General features: G+C 42.5%; 1 protein-coding gene across 3 annotated transcripts in view; it reads left to right on the top strand.

Moving 5' to 3' along the window:
- The window catches only part of NRG1 (neuregulin 1), a 478013-nt gene that overhangs the window by 176095 nt on the left and 287611 nt on the right, over positions 1-14307 (top strand). For 2 of the 3 annotated variants that reach the window (XM_030004901.2, XM_030004899.2), the window contains exon 2: positions 2092-2166. The exons of the other annotated variant lie outside the window; for it this stretch is intronic. The gene's annotated coding sequence lies outside the window, so the exon portion shown is untranslated. The remainder of the gene's footprint in view (positions 1-2091; positions 2167-14307) is intronic. 3 annotated transcript variants of the gene reach the window in all.

Raw genomic sequence — 14307 nt, 5'->3', positions numbered from 1 at the left:
TTTTTATAAAATACAAGAATGCCTCAGAACTGGTTTCTTTGATAAACAGGAAGAAAGTGAAAGCCTAGGTAGGTAGCATGATGCTTTTTAGTAGATTTGCAATGGCTGTTTTGGAAAAGCAAGGAAAATAGCACTGAATAAAGAGTAGTTCTGAATATAATGTGATCTTTAACAAAACAATAGGTCAATGCATCACTCACCTCACTTCCCTCTCAGCAAGAGAATCTGTGTGCTGTTGTTACATGTGAAACAGCAAGAGTATAAGAGCTCATGACCAAATTACTTTTTTTGCTGATTCTCTTAGGCAATTTTGGAGAGTCTGAAAGTGTTTGGGCTATTGCTGATTTTTAGTGAAACGTTGTTGCAAGCATATGTAAGTACAAATAAACATACAAAACCCCCTAAGAGACTGGAGTCTTCAAAGTAACTCAAGAGTAGTATCCTAAAACTTTGTACTCTGTCAGGGTTTGGAGGGATGGCCCTATATCTTGCTTCAGCTGATTCTGCTGCAGGGTAGAGACTATAAAAGTGAAATTCCCCCTCAGCCTTTGCACTTACAAGACACAAATTATTTCAATGGTATTCTGTATTCATATGAATGGGTGAAAGCATCTGTCAGCAATAACTTAGCATTAACTGCTCTTCAGCTAGTATAATGAGCATTTCTATGTGGTGTAATGCTCATGTGTTAATTCCAGTGCTTTCTCAAATGAAGAATTAATTCTGCATGTCCTTTCTGAAAAATCCTGCAACTAATGTGAATGCTATTTTATCATCCACCTTCATTATTGAGTAGTACGTATGGCCCAGTCAAATTCTATGAGAACAAGTCAGGAACGGAGATCATTTAAAGAGAAATAAGAGCTCAGTAAAGACAATGCTTATCTATAAATGGTATTTAGACTCACTGTTGCCTTAGTAGTCAGGCCGAGACTTTGGACTAAAGGACAGATGCCAAGCTCCTTTCCTTTCCTCCTTACTGGTAAAATCTCCAGCTGTTCACATGGCCATGTACCTGTGGTGCTCATGAATTCATTGTTTGCTCTGTAGCAGCAACACAGAAATTATTTTTAGTAAAAGTTCCATGAACCTTTCAGATTCCTTGGGTTGCTCACGGTATAGCACATACCTGAGGGTCCTCCATCAACACTGCAGGTAAAGGGAGGTCACACGAGCTAACTCTGATACCCAGACCTTGTGCAAATGAGAAGGCAATAAGACCAAAAGGAGGAGAACTAGACTGGAAATGTAGTGAGCATGACCTTGAATGTTAAAATACGTGAACTCAAGTGCTTTCAGGCTGTGAGGCTGTCAGTCCACCTCTGATGCCTCATTTACAGAGCAGCATGTCTGGAACGAAGAACATCAGAGCAGTCTGATGCCTGTACTCCTGCACCTTCTGCAGCAAGGACTATTCACTCCATAGCAAATTCACAAGTGCAGTTTGCTAAGGAGACACATGTCAGGTTAATAACATGGCTTTTGCTGACCTGAGTCAAACATACCCTTAATGCCAAAGTGGATTTGGATTGTACTTTTCTGAGCAAAAAGTTATTCGCAATGAGAAATGCTGCTGAGCTATATTTGTGCTGCATGCAATGTCTGCCAATGAACAGGACAGCAGGGCTGACATGCTCATGTTTAACATTCAGGTCCTATCATATGTGTCTGTCCTTAAAGAAATGCTGAAAGATTAACTCAGGCTTGACAGCCTGATTTGCAAGGATCTTATCTGCCACCGAAGTCCTGCACATACCTGTTGCAATGGCATCACCAGTTCTGCAGGTTTCGTGCTGTCCACCCTCCTTAATGACCCCAGTACAAGTCATTTCCAGTGGGCTGATACTCAGATACAGCAAACAAGACTCCTTGGCAGGACTTGAGGCAACCAGCTTCCCCAGATTTCTGCTGGGAGGTGTGTTTGTGTGCAAGTGTGTGTGTGTTGGAGGTGGGAGGAATAGTGATGAAGTTGTGTTAAAAAATAGTGGAGGATGTCTGCAGATCTGTTCAGTGAGTTTATCTAAATATTCCCTTTTCTCTCCTTTCTTTTCCCCTTCCCTTCCTCCCTTCTCTTCTCCCATTTACTATCAGGAAGGGCCACCTCTGAAGGGTCAATTCAGTACAGCCTGGCGCCAACACAGACGGACATCAACAGCAATTCCAACAGTGAGTCAATTTGTAGTTGGGGGAGTCCTTGAAATAGTATTGTTTTATGTGCATGTGGAAGGTGCAAGAACTCTGCAGAGGGTTTCCAGAAGAGAGAGAGGGTAGGTTTGTCACCCCTAGCTCCCTCTGGTTGGAGCAGCCTGCAAGGTTTTGATGCCTCACTAAAAACATTAGGTAAAGGTAGCTTTTCCTGGAAGATACAAGGATCTGGATGTGTGAGGGCCAGTGCCAGGGCATTTTACCAACAGAATAGGCTTTCAGAGCTAGATGCTGTTCAGAGAAAACTGGCCACCAAGAAAGCATAAGACACTTCAGCTGACTAGAGAAGAAGAGGCTGGCAGCCATGCACAGACAAGGCTCTTCACTGAATTGTTACTTTCCCAGCTGGAGACAAGAGCTGTGAGTCTCGGATTTGTGTAGGAACACTGATCTGTCTTAGGATAGGTGAAGAGACTTTGCTTTCAGTTTTGAGGTAATTTAGCTGCTATCACTTAGATTCTCTGGTGCTTCCTGGAGCAGCTAGAGGGGGAAGATGAGCCCTTGCATGGTATAATACGCTCTTTCTCTCTCATTATGCACACACACAACGTTATCCAACACTTGTGATCCCAGTCCTTGGTGGCCGCTTCTCCTGATGTGTGTGTTGGGGGGAGAGAATCTATTGAGTTGTAGGAGCGGAAAGAAAAATTCATTACACAGAGCAAATTAAAAATGACACCTGCTCCTCATTGTTCCTAAAAGGCACTCCTGTCCTTTTAGGTATACCAAGAGGTATATTTTCCTCTTGGTGACTTTCCTGGGACCAACAAGCTTTGGTCGAGCATTACAGAGAAGGTAGCTGGGGGAGGAGATAGTGGCTTAAAGGAGAAGTAGACAACTGGATGAGCTGGAGAGGATAAGAAGAGGTGATGGCAAGTGGAGAGGACACCAGAAGGGAAAAGAGATGGCAGTGAAAAGATCCAGAGAAAGCAGTTCTGGGAGTCTGGAACAGCAGTCTGAGGACTGAAAATGTCACAATGAACTGTTTTTTACCTAAACTATCTGGGCTGAGATCTGGAAAAAGCATCCATTCATCCCCCCACTTCAAAGACAGTAGGACAAATGACACCCTCTGGCAAGGACTGAGTGACAACCCTTTCTGTCACTGGTTCAAGACTGACCACCAGAGCTATATAATTTGTAGCATCTCATTCATGGAAAGGTAGCATAAAGCAGTTGTGAAATACTGCACAGTGATGGGATCATTTTGAACTATGCATTGTCTGTCCTCAGCATAGTTCTAACATTTCCCATGTGTCTACTAAACACTCCATCTTTGGTATATATATATATTAAGATACGGCTTATTATTAATATATTTGAATATATTTGGTAAAATCTTGCTCACAAACTAAATGTAACTGTAATAATGTTATCTTAAATGATGCTGTAATCTGATTTTATGCTGCGTGAACGATGGAAAATTTACAGCACAGACCAATGTCTCACTGATCTGTGGCTCTTAAGCAAAGAATTGGTTGTTTCTTCTTACCATATTTCTTTGCCTCAAATGCTTGAATGAGTCATACTGTATTTGTTCCCCCTTTTAGTCATCTGATGGTTTGTTTAAGTCCTACAGTTTATGCAGTCTGATGGTCACTTCCGTAAACTATTTCTTGAAAGTGTTGATATCCTGGGCAGTGCATCAAACCAGATGTTTATGCAGCTCTATCAATCCTATGAGCAGTTCCATGTGTCAGTAAACATGTGGGCATGGGCCTTGAGATCAACAGGAAGACTCATTGTGAAATTGCAACAGGCAGTTGAGGGACCTGGGCCTGTATTTGTGCCAGGTGGAAGTGATTTAAAAAGATTGTAATATCTCCCAAAGAGAGGAGGCTGAGCACCAGGGGAATTCAGGCCGATGCTTAGCTCATCATAGGATGCCTTTAGCAGTCAATGAGTGGATCTGAACTACAACACAGGGATTACATTCTACCAGGTCCTAGATGAAAAAAACAGCAGCAGAAAGAAGCAACAGCCTTAGACAGTCCCATGGTTTGGGAGAGGATGAGCTGCAAAGCACTTCTGGGGGACTTAAAGTTTATGTGAAATACAATACACTATCATATCTTCCTTTTAGCTCACCTAGTCATCAGTCCTGTACCTGTCTAGAGCAGCACTCTATTTTTGGCTTTTTTTCTTTTCTTCCTCAAGTTGTTAGAGCACTTAATCAAACTTCAAGATGGATTGTGATTAGATCTCAAGCCGCATTTTGAACTGTGATTGATTTCGTTAACATCTGGTGTGTTTCCTCTCTAGGCAGAACAGTTTGGGGCTATACTATATGAGTTTTCAGGGAAAAATTCAGGCAAGAAAAGCAACAGCATAGTAATACCAAGCAGGTGAGCTATTGGGCGGGCAAGGCTATTCACAATGCTTACAATGCTTGGCCAATTAATTTTATTCCCCGCTCCCCCATTCATTTGTATGTAGCCTCTCCCACTCTCCTGGTCAGAAACTGGACCTACATGGATTAGTGTTGAAATTATTGTAGCCATGCAAACCTTGGAGATTCCCAACAGCATCTCAAAATGTTGTTAGGACTTTATTATTATTATTAAGGATGGTCTCCTTTGAATGACAAAGCCTTGTACAAACAGGAAAAGATAGTTTATCCAGGTTACAGACTAAAGGGCAGGAAAAAGGAAGGCATCTAAGCCCTGTAAAAATGTGGAAATCTCCCTCTGAGAGTGGGGCAGTACTGGAATAGAGGCTGAAAGAAGGCGTACAATTCCCATTCTTGGAGATACCCAAAACCTCACTGAACAAGGCTTGGAGCAAGCTGATTGAACCTGGAAGTCATGCTTTGAACAGGGGTTAGACTCAATGTCCTCCAGAGGGCCCTTCCAAACAACATCATCTTCTAATTCTATTATCTATGGTAAAATCAGTGGCAAAGTCCTGTGTATTGTATTGTACATATAGCCAGATACTTGGTCTAGCACCTATGCTGCAGAAAATATCCTGCTGCTTTGGAAATAAGCTGTCTCCTCCAAAACCATCAGGTGAATGTTGTCTTCTGGTAGTCTGCAGTAGACAGGAGAAGAATGTAATGGAATTTTTTGCATCAAATTAAAATGAAGACTGCTATATACAGAGTAGCTAGGATTTTAGGAAACAAGGGCTGGAAGGTGAGCTGGCAAAGAAATCTTGCTCCCCATAAGACTGAGACTGACTGAACTCTCTCAAGGGCAGAAGGGCAAAACTGTCCTTTCACAGATGTCCTGGGGATCAGAGCTAGAGGCATCTCAGTCTGACAGCATTGTTCCTGTTGTGTAGCTAAATTGAACGGGTCAGGTCCTGGGGCTGTCAATCCAGCTAAGTTTGCACCAGTGTTTAGAAAGGAAGTAGCTATTCTCCAAGGGCTAAATGCCAGGGACTCAGATGTGACATTGTGATAAAGTCCTGGGCTCTTTCAGTGGGAAGAAAGTATTGTTGCATTACTGTAATGACTTGTGATATCACATCCATTGCTCTTTTATTGTGTGTCTTCAAACCCTGGGCTCCCATTTGGTTTTGATGGACACCAGATTTTTTCTTCTGAATGTTTTTTTAACCTTTCTTTTTTGTAGTGATGGGAATCTAAACTGAGAGCTCATTATAAATTCCTGCTGTGCATACTGAGCTCCTAAGTATTACCTGAGGCAGGGACTGTAGGAAGAGGTAATAACAGATATTGTCTTATACCAACCGACATAGATGTGAAAAACAGACTGATTTTCTGACACACTAGTCACTGTTCATACCTGAAACAGAAGCAAGAAATTTCAAGCTATCAAGCTGCATTCTGGGTTTCTTGACTGTTGTATTTTGCTTCTTAAAATTCCTATTCAGAATGCACTGAGGCTGCCTGGGTGGCCGCTATTCATTTTAGTGGATTTGGGCATAAGTATTGTATCAGCAAAATTAATGATTATAATTGAATTTATAATGCTTTCTGGTTTTGCTTGCTATCTCTGACTTTCCTAGCATTTTTAATGGCCATTCATTAAAAAGCAAACTAGCTGACTACCTGAGACATGCCAAATTGTTTCTGCAGTCGGTTAGTGACCACTAGTTCTGCTGGCAGAGTTCACAGGCAAAATTTAGAAAGCAAATCTATATTACTAACAGCACAGCTGCCAGCTGACTTTTTTATTACAAGAGTTAAACCCTTATCCTTTCAGTGCTCTGACTTATATACCGTGATGCCTTGATTTTGTCAGCATCCTAATCGTGCCTGTCATAATACAAATTGGATGGAAGATCTTCCACAGGACCATCCTGCCCATGATTTTGGAATTAGCAAGAAATAATTGTGCAGTGCCTTCTATGGAAACATTTCATTCCATCACAGCTGCCAATTTCAAATGATTGTTTTTGTTCCAGTTAATGGGAGCTGCTACAGAAATGTCACTTTGGCACAAATTTTGGTGCCGAGATCTGCAAGCAGCAGAAAAACAGCAGCTACCAAGATAGAGGGTCAATGGCTTTCACCATGTTGAGCAGCTTCTAAGGGCAGTGAGATGGCTGGACACCACTTGTTTGCAGTTACAGGCTCCTAATGCATGTAGGGTTTTATGAACCTGAACAATTTTGGAGTGAATTTGTGACAGGACAAGGACATAAGTTTGTTGATCTTCTGAGGTGATGACACATGCCAGTGCTGGATTATGGCTCTCAGGTTCTTTACCTACAACATTAAAACAATACAGAAAAAAGTCTGCTTTTCCAGATGAGGGAGACAGGCAGATGCAATGGTAGAGATCAGACAAAAGCACGTGCCAGTGCTCAGTGGGAGACAAGCAAGTCAGGAGAGTCTCAGCAGTGTCAGTACCACTGCAGAGTGAGCCCCAGCAAGAAGTTTGTGTCTATTGCTCAAGATGGGGGTACAGGTGAGGGCCATTCATGGGGTTCAGAAAGAGCAGAACCTGATCTTTAAATACTTCAAGGCATTAAAGTTGTGAAAAGTTCAGGGTTATCGGAATTCTTTTTAATGACTGCCTCCAGGTGATGGATTTAAAAGACAAAAACATCCAATAATTGCTTTTTCTTCTTTTTTTTTTTTTTATATTACATCTTGTATTTCACAGATATATTTCATAGATACTCTGGAACCTGTTTACATGGGGACACTCAGGCAATAGGATCTGAATTAAATTTTGAAGTGCATTTATTACACAGAATTAGACCCTGGTGTGGGCACTCTCACTCAGAATTAAGCTAAATTAAAATAAAGGGTTAAATTCAAGAGCAGGGTATGAAAGGCAATGAAGACAGAAGGAGAATTTGCCTTCATCTGAATTTTGTGAAAAGCTCATGCAGATAAAATGCTATAAACCAGGTCCTCAGCCAGTATGAGTGAGCATTATCCAGTGATTTCATTCAGGTGTTCAGTAGGGGAGAAATTGGTCCTTAGAAGGTAGTTAACCCATGCAGAGTGTGAATGCTCAGCAGTTGGCTGGGATGTAGGAAAAGGGCATAAACTGCAGAGGTTTACAGAAGCACCTGTTGTTTAGATCAAATTAAAGTAGCCTTTGGCTTTTCCTGCTTTGTGCAGAAATCAAATTATTTTATTTTTTAAGTCAGTACTCTTGCATCTGACTGTTTCTTTTGTGAATAGGACAAACAGGAGGTGATAGAAAACACAAACCGGAGTGATCTAAACATGGAAGAATAGACACTTCTGCCTCAAAAGATAAGAATTCAGAGGCAGTGGTAGAAATTAAAAATGACAGTTTCACAACATGTAATTAGACTGTGGAATCCACTGCCATGGGAAGATTTTGAAGCCAAGAGTTTAGTTAAATTCAAAGAAGCATTAGCAACTTATATGAATTACAAGAATGCCCAGACAGGTAATAATTATGATGAAAACTCTGGAAAGGATGTTAGATGCTGTGCTTTGGGTATTATACTAGTCTATCAGGATGAGATAATCTAGCAGACAGGCAACCTGCAGCAGGCAGAAAACTACTGAAGAATACCTGGGAATGATCACTATGAGACATAAGACTTAGAAGACCATGGGTCATAACCAGGCTACCACTTGATCTAGCTTCCTTTTTGAATGGCTCCATCGTTACTGTGGCTGAGTTAAGCCTTTCAGGTGTCCAGCTGCTGATGAGTAATGTATTCTGATCATACTGATTCACAGTGAGTCAGGAAACCTGACTTCTTAATGCAACTTGCAGAAGAATCGTGTTGAGCTAGATTGGTTTGGAGCCTGAATATTGCCATAAATAGCAGTGCTGAGGAAACAGGCGAGTAGGTTTAACTCTCAGTCTAGCATGAAGCCAGCAATCGAGATGTAGAGTTGGAACTGTTCAGTATTGCCATAACAGCAGTGTCCAAATTTATTAGCAGCGTGCAGTGAAAAAGAAAGCTCTGGGAACTAACAGGTAGGTTTGCTTGAAGGATCCTCAGGGTTGCGAATAAAGCATCCATGTCCAGGTCTGCTGGGGCACATTATGCAACAGACTTTCTCCTCAGTGGAGAAATCAGTGGACATCAGGGAACATAACAGGAGAAAATGCTGCTCTCTCTCCTTCCATGACTCACAGGGGAAGCAATGCAAAGGGGTTTATATGAGAAGGAGCAAGACCCAGGAGTCACGGTGCAGGTCATTTCACATGTACCTTCCACACGGCAACACAGACAGTCCCTGTTCATGGACATCTTCATTGTGAACAGCAAAACTGAGAATGAGAGATGAAGTAGTAGTCACTTAGGGGAGCAAGAGGCACGTCTTACGAACTAAGAGGCATGTCACTCTGAGTGCCTGTGTAAACACCTAATATACACTAAGTGCAGAGGAATTGAAAAGGGAGAAGGATGCCTCATGCAAAAGCACCAAAAGTTTGGGCCATGTTTTGCTGCCTGCATTTCTGCCTAAGCCCTTCTGGCCAGCTCTAGGATCTCCCTTACCATTGCCTTCAACAGTACCTTGAACTGCCGTTACAGGCATTCAGTTCTTCTCTGGACTCAGTGTGCCCGAGGAATTTAGCTCCTGAAGAGTTCATCCCAGCAGTCAGAATGGAAAAGCTAGCATGCAGTAATTCAGTGTTTGAATTCCTCAGCACTCAATAACTTCCCTTTATCTAGAAGATACAAATGAATTATTGCAATATAGTGAGTTAAGAAGTACATTTCAAATACTCCTTATTCATCTGTTTTGTTAGTTTATGTCAGTATTACAGCTCATCGTGTAATAGCCATTCTCATTCCACAGTAATTATGTTCAGATTGAGTACTTTACTGGTTAAACTGCAAAAGTTTAACTAGTTATACAATATTTATCCAATTAATTTAGGAGAACTTGTGTCATGTCCTCTGAGTGATATGCACATCCTATGAGATCCTGACATCATCTGTAGGCATCTGGTAAAATCTCTACAGCAGGGCTTGTCGTGGGAACACTACAGCAGGATTTTAAAACTGCTCTCAGTATAGCCAACAAAGGTAGTTTGAAACTACTTTTCTCATTCGGAATGGCCAAGTCACTTACAGTGATGTTTTTCTTTTTTAAAATGCAATGCTTTCACCACAGCATTGTCCTGAACTCTAAAATTAGCTTCTATCCTTTATTTTTTTTGTACAAGACAAACATAATTTCTCTACAGTAGACTTCAGCTCTGAAATAATTAAGCATCATAATTAGGTCACTTCAGACCAAAGTATCTGCCACAACTCTTAACAGTCTTTTAGAGGGAGAATTCAAAAAAAGGAAGACTTCTGCTCTCACTGTAGTGTTTTCACATGAAGTTTGTATTTATATGAGGAAGAAGAACTTTGAAAGGTCAGAAGGAACACACCCTACAAGCCCTTTCTGTTCTGGCTGCTGCAGCTCTCTTTCTGCTCTTGTGCTAGGCAGGTATGGTGCACTTAAAGGTAACTTGGATGTGACAGTTTCCAAAGGATCACACAAAGAACAGAGGAGGAAGTATGTTTGGGAGAAGCCAGGAGAACAATGTGGCTGACATGACCAGCTATCTGCTTGCAAGCCAGCAGCTGATTTCCTGCTTAGATACATTAATTTCTTTACACAAGCTTACTCAGCTGAAATGTGCAACACATCTTTAGTTATCACACGTGAATCCTAACTGGGAAAAGCACAAAAAGTCACAAAAATTATGAGAAACATGCTAAGAATACCCAGAAGTTGCCCAAGTAGTAGATGGTCAGGGTGCAGTAGGCAATGTGAGCTCAACAGAAAAGCAAGCAAGCTATTGAATTTAACAGCTCATAAAGTAGCAGGTTGTATTTGGTGAAATAAAACAGGACATGTTGTGAAACTTTTTACAGAGGCATGGATTGTAGCTCAGGAAGGGAAGCATCTGTCCCTCCCTTTCTTTTCCCTGGCTCCCTTTATTCATGCACAGCTAAGCGTTGTGGGCTGTGGGCTGCCTGCAGGAGTGGGCCTTCGCTTGTATAAAGCCCAATTGTGCTGATAGGGCACTTAGTGTGAACTGCACAGGGATTTTTGTTACTGGTGTAGATAAGATTTCAAAGGATGAAACTGCTTCACAGTTAGGCTGGTCAGACTAGAGTGTCATTAAGGATCTTTTCCTATGTTATTCTTAATATGCCTCACTTATAACAAGGTTAAAGTATTTTTCTGTAAGAGGACAGCCTTTTACTGCTTGTTTGGCAATCGCTACACCAGCCCACACATATTGATCGCTGTCACAGGGTAACTCCTGCCATCATGCTGACTAAGCCTACAGAAACACAAAGGGAATTGTGTGCATGCCACTGGCTGCAGCCATCTTCCCATGCCATCCTGTAGATGTAGCCAAGGTCCTGCTTTCCTCTCACTGTTGTAAATCAGGACTAAGTCCATAGGGCCTACAAGGGCAAAAATGGGATGCAAGTGACAAAATGATGTCTAGTGGGGTTGACATAAATTCAGGAGGGAGAAACAAATGAAAAAAAATGCCACTCAGTCTCTTATGAAGCTGCTGTAATGATTTTGGCTACTTTCATATTTCCAGTGTGCAGAATTAATTTTTTTTTCTGTGATTTTAAATGAGTTATAGCATTTGGGGTTTTCTCTCTATTGCTAAAGTGTTTACAAAGAGCTTTTTGCCACTGTTTTCCAAGGCCAATGATAAAACAGGGCTGTTGGCCCAGTCATTAGAATGAGGAACAAGGTTTAGGCTGCACTAGCCCCAGATTAAGTCAGCTAAGATCTCTGCATGCCTGGTCAGCCTTCCCACCTTCTAGTCCTCTCTGGGATGGTCGTTCTATACGGCCAGTCTTGATTGTTTCCAAGGGTGGCTTATTGGTCCCTTCTGTCCCTGATAGTGGCCCCTGCTGCTAACCACATCTGTAGGTCTCCAGGTGATCTAGCAAAGAGAGAAGAGGAAAGAGGTGGAAAGGCCCTTCAGATAAAGGTCTCAATGTGTTGCTGAAGTAGACTGGGCCTTTCACAAGCACTGATTGTATGTGGGCAGGCCACTTATTCAGATGGTGTGACAGCTGTTCTCTCCAACATCTGGTGTTATCACATTGCACCTGCCCAGTGCCTTGAAATTCAACCTTAGCTCTACACCTCTGCATCTTTGTCCCTCCATACCTTCACATTCGTTTAAAGCTATCCAGGATCTGGGAGGTCAGTGCTTACCCCAACTCCTAGCCATGCTTCCCTGACTCCTGTCTTGTGTCATCTCTCCCAATTCTGCAATTGCAAGAACTGACTGAAAAACTAGTCAAAACCTTCCTTTTGCAGGAGTAGTTTTCAGGTGAAGTGGTGGATTCATGGCAGAAGAAAGATACTGTTAGCATCTCTGCTCAGGTAAAGGCTGACATTTCAGCTCAACCCTTATTAGACATTAAAGTCCAAACCAGAGGTGTTAGGAAGGCTTGAGTGAGGGGAAAGGCTTCTGCAAATGGTCAGTCTAGCTGTGAAACGCAGCACCACAGAAAAACATTGTTCATACTGCTGCCCACAATACTGGTGAAATAGCAAGAGCACTTCAGTTCACCATGGACATTACTGGAACACGTCAACACGTAGGAGACACTCAAGCCCCATGCCTTGGAGTTTCATAGGACTGCCTTCCTAACGGGATGACTTTACTTTTCTTCCCATTGCTTCTGCTTGTCGCCAAACAATCCTTACTGATTGGCTTCTGCAGGCAGGTGGGGGCTTCTGCAAGACAGCTGTTCGTAGGAGTGCAAGTAGATTTCTCTCACCATGGCTACGTGAAGTACTTCTACCTTCCCACAGGTCTCTTGAAAATGTAATGCCTGCCCCTGCAACACATGAGAAAGATAATTACCCAACCTTCTGCTAGATATGACGAGTTCTCTCGTGCACGTGGTCTTTAGATCAAGACTGGATTTGGAGCAGCCAGGGACTGTTTGTTTCCTACATGGATTTCAACTGTGAGAAAAGCTCACCTGTCTTCAAGGGTCGAGGCTAGGTTTGGCTGTGCAATTCAGTGTAGGTTTTACTGACAGGGCAGACTCACTTTCTGAGAGAAGGGAGGTAGGAGGCAGACTACAATCCAGGCAATAGCTACAGGAACAGGCTGCCACAGATAATCTAGCATATAGCTTTACAGAATATCAAGTACTCAGTTTAAAATGAGTGCATCATATTCTGTCACCCTGTCACCAGCATGAGGCAGGTCCCTCCCTATGGAAATAGCTCTTGTTTAGAGTAAGTGGAGAAGTCAAGTTTGCCAGGTTTCTATCATGTCTTAAGCCTATTGGTATGAGGCAAGGAGTCAAGCGCCAAGACTTTTTCTATCCTCTTTCCAATGAATGCATAATGGTTTCTGTTTTGCTTGCAGAGAAATACCTCACTTCTCTTCTTGCTAAGCTCATTTGTATTGGGTTTCCTTTCCCTCTCTGATTCAGAAGGTTACCATCATGTTCATGCCCAGCAGGCGTCAGTTTGCATCTGTTCTTAAATTCAGAGCACATAGCTGTGCCCTCAATTTCCTTTCTTTGGAAACCTGAAGGTACCATGATTAAAATAGACTGCAAACAGATGCTTGATGATAAAGAGGTCCTATTTGCTTGTACTAATTGCAATTTGTTCTGTAAGGATTTTGTCACTGTCTGATGGCTAATCTTTGTAAGGTTTCAATGAATCTGCTGGGCTTGGGGCTTTGGCATAGCCATGATAGACCTGCGGTTTTAATTTTTGGAAGTTTTGGATTCAAAGCTCACTGAGCAGCCCAGAACTGCCCAGCCATGGGAACTGACAGCACAATACACATTCTGTCACACCCTCCTGCTGCAAATTTGGTAAGTAGGGACATCCCTCTTCAAGAGTGCATGTGAAGAATGGTAGAGTCGGTTGTGTCCACCCTGCACTGCTTATGCACTGGAAAATTGGTCATTTGGCCCCTGGATGTGGAAAACCTTCCTTAATGCAGAGCTTAGAAAGGATCCTTCAATTTTTTTTCTTTTGTACTAGTTGAACTTCAATGAACGAAGGCCAGAAAAGGCAGGTGGGGGCAAAACAAAGTGGTCTTTACAAAGAGGTCAGTTAAAATCTCTTCTGACAGCAGGCAAGAGCAGGTCACAGGATATGAAGGTAAAAGGCAGAGATGACCCTGATTGAATCTGGAGGCATGTGTCTGAAGCAGCTTTTTGATGACGTTGATAGTATCAGTTGTTCACATGCCTCCAAGATGAGTTTGGTGCCCCTGACTCAAGATAACAAAGGGAATAGTGTATCTCTTCCCGCAGCACCAAGGCCTGCCCTTATGCCAGTCCTCACTGTGAAGTTCTGGGGACAAACCAAAACAGCCCCCTTGTCTGCTCACTCTTACACCATTGTACATCAGGAGTGACTGCCTCCACAGCAGTCTGAGACTGATGTGGAGACAACCTGGACTTTAAGTAGAACATAGCTCTCTATTCCTCCAGATAATACCCTCCTGAGTTTCAAGATGCATGAGCAGGTCTGCAGGTGCCCTGCCGACACCCTGACTCTCAGAGAGAGAGCCAGCGCTGCAGCACACACCACACCTCCCCTTGCTCCTGCTGTGAATGCACCTGAGGCTGCAGCAGGCCTGCAGAAGAAGATAACTTTTTGTTTGTTTTCGTGACTGCTCTGTCAAATCTTTGAATCCTCTATCAAGAGTAAAAGCAAGCTGCAGG

The sequence above is a fragment of the Aquila chrysaetos genome, chromosome Z, assembly GCF_900496995.4.
Source record: "Aquila chrysaetos chrysaetos chromosome Z, bAquChr1.4, whole genome shotgun sequence".
NCBI classification, from domain to species: domain Eukaryota; kingdom Metazoa; phylum Chordata; class Aves; order Accipitriformes; family Accipitridae; genus Aquila; species Aquila chrysaetos.
Note: the sequence above shows the minus strand (reverse complement) of the source record. Positions and strands in the feature narration are given on the sequence as shown.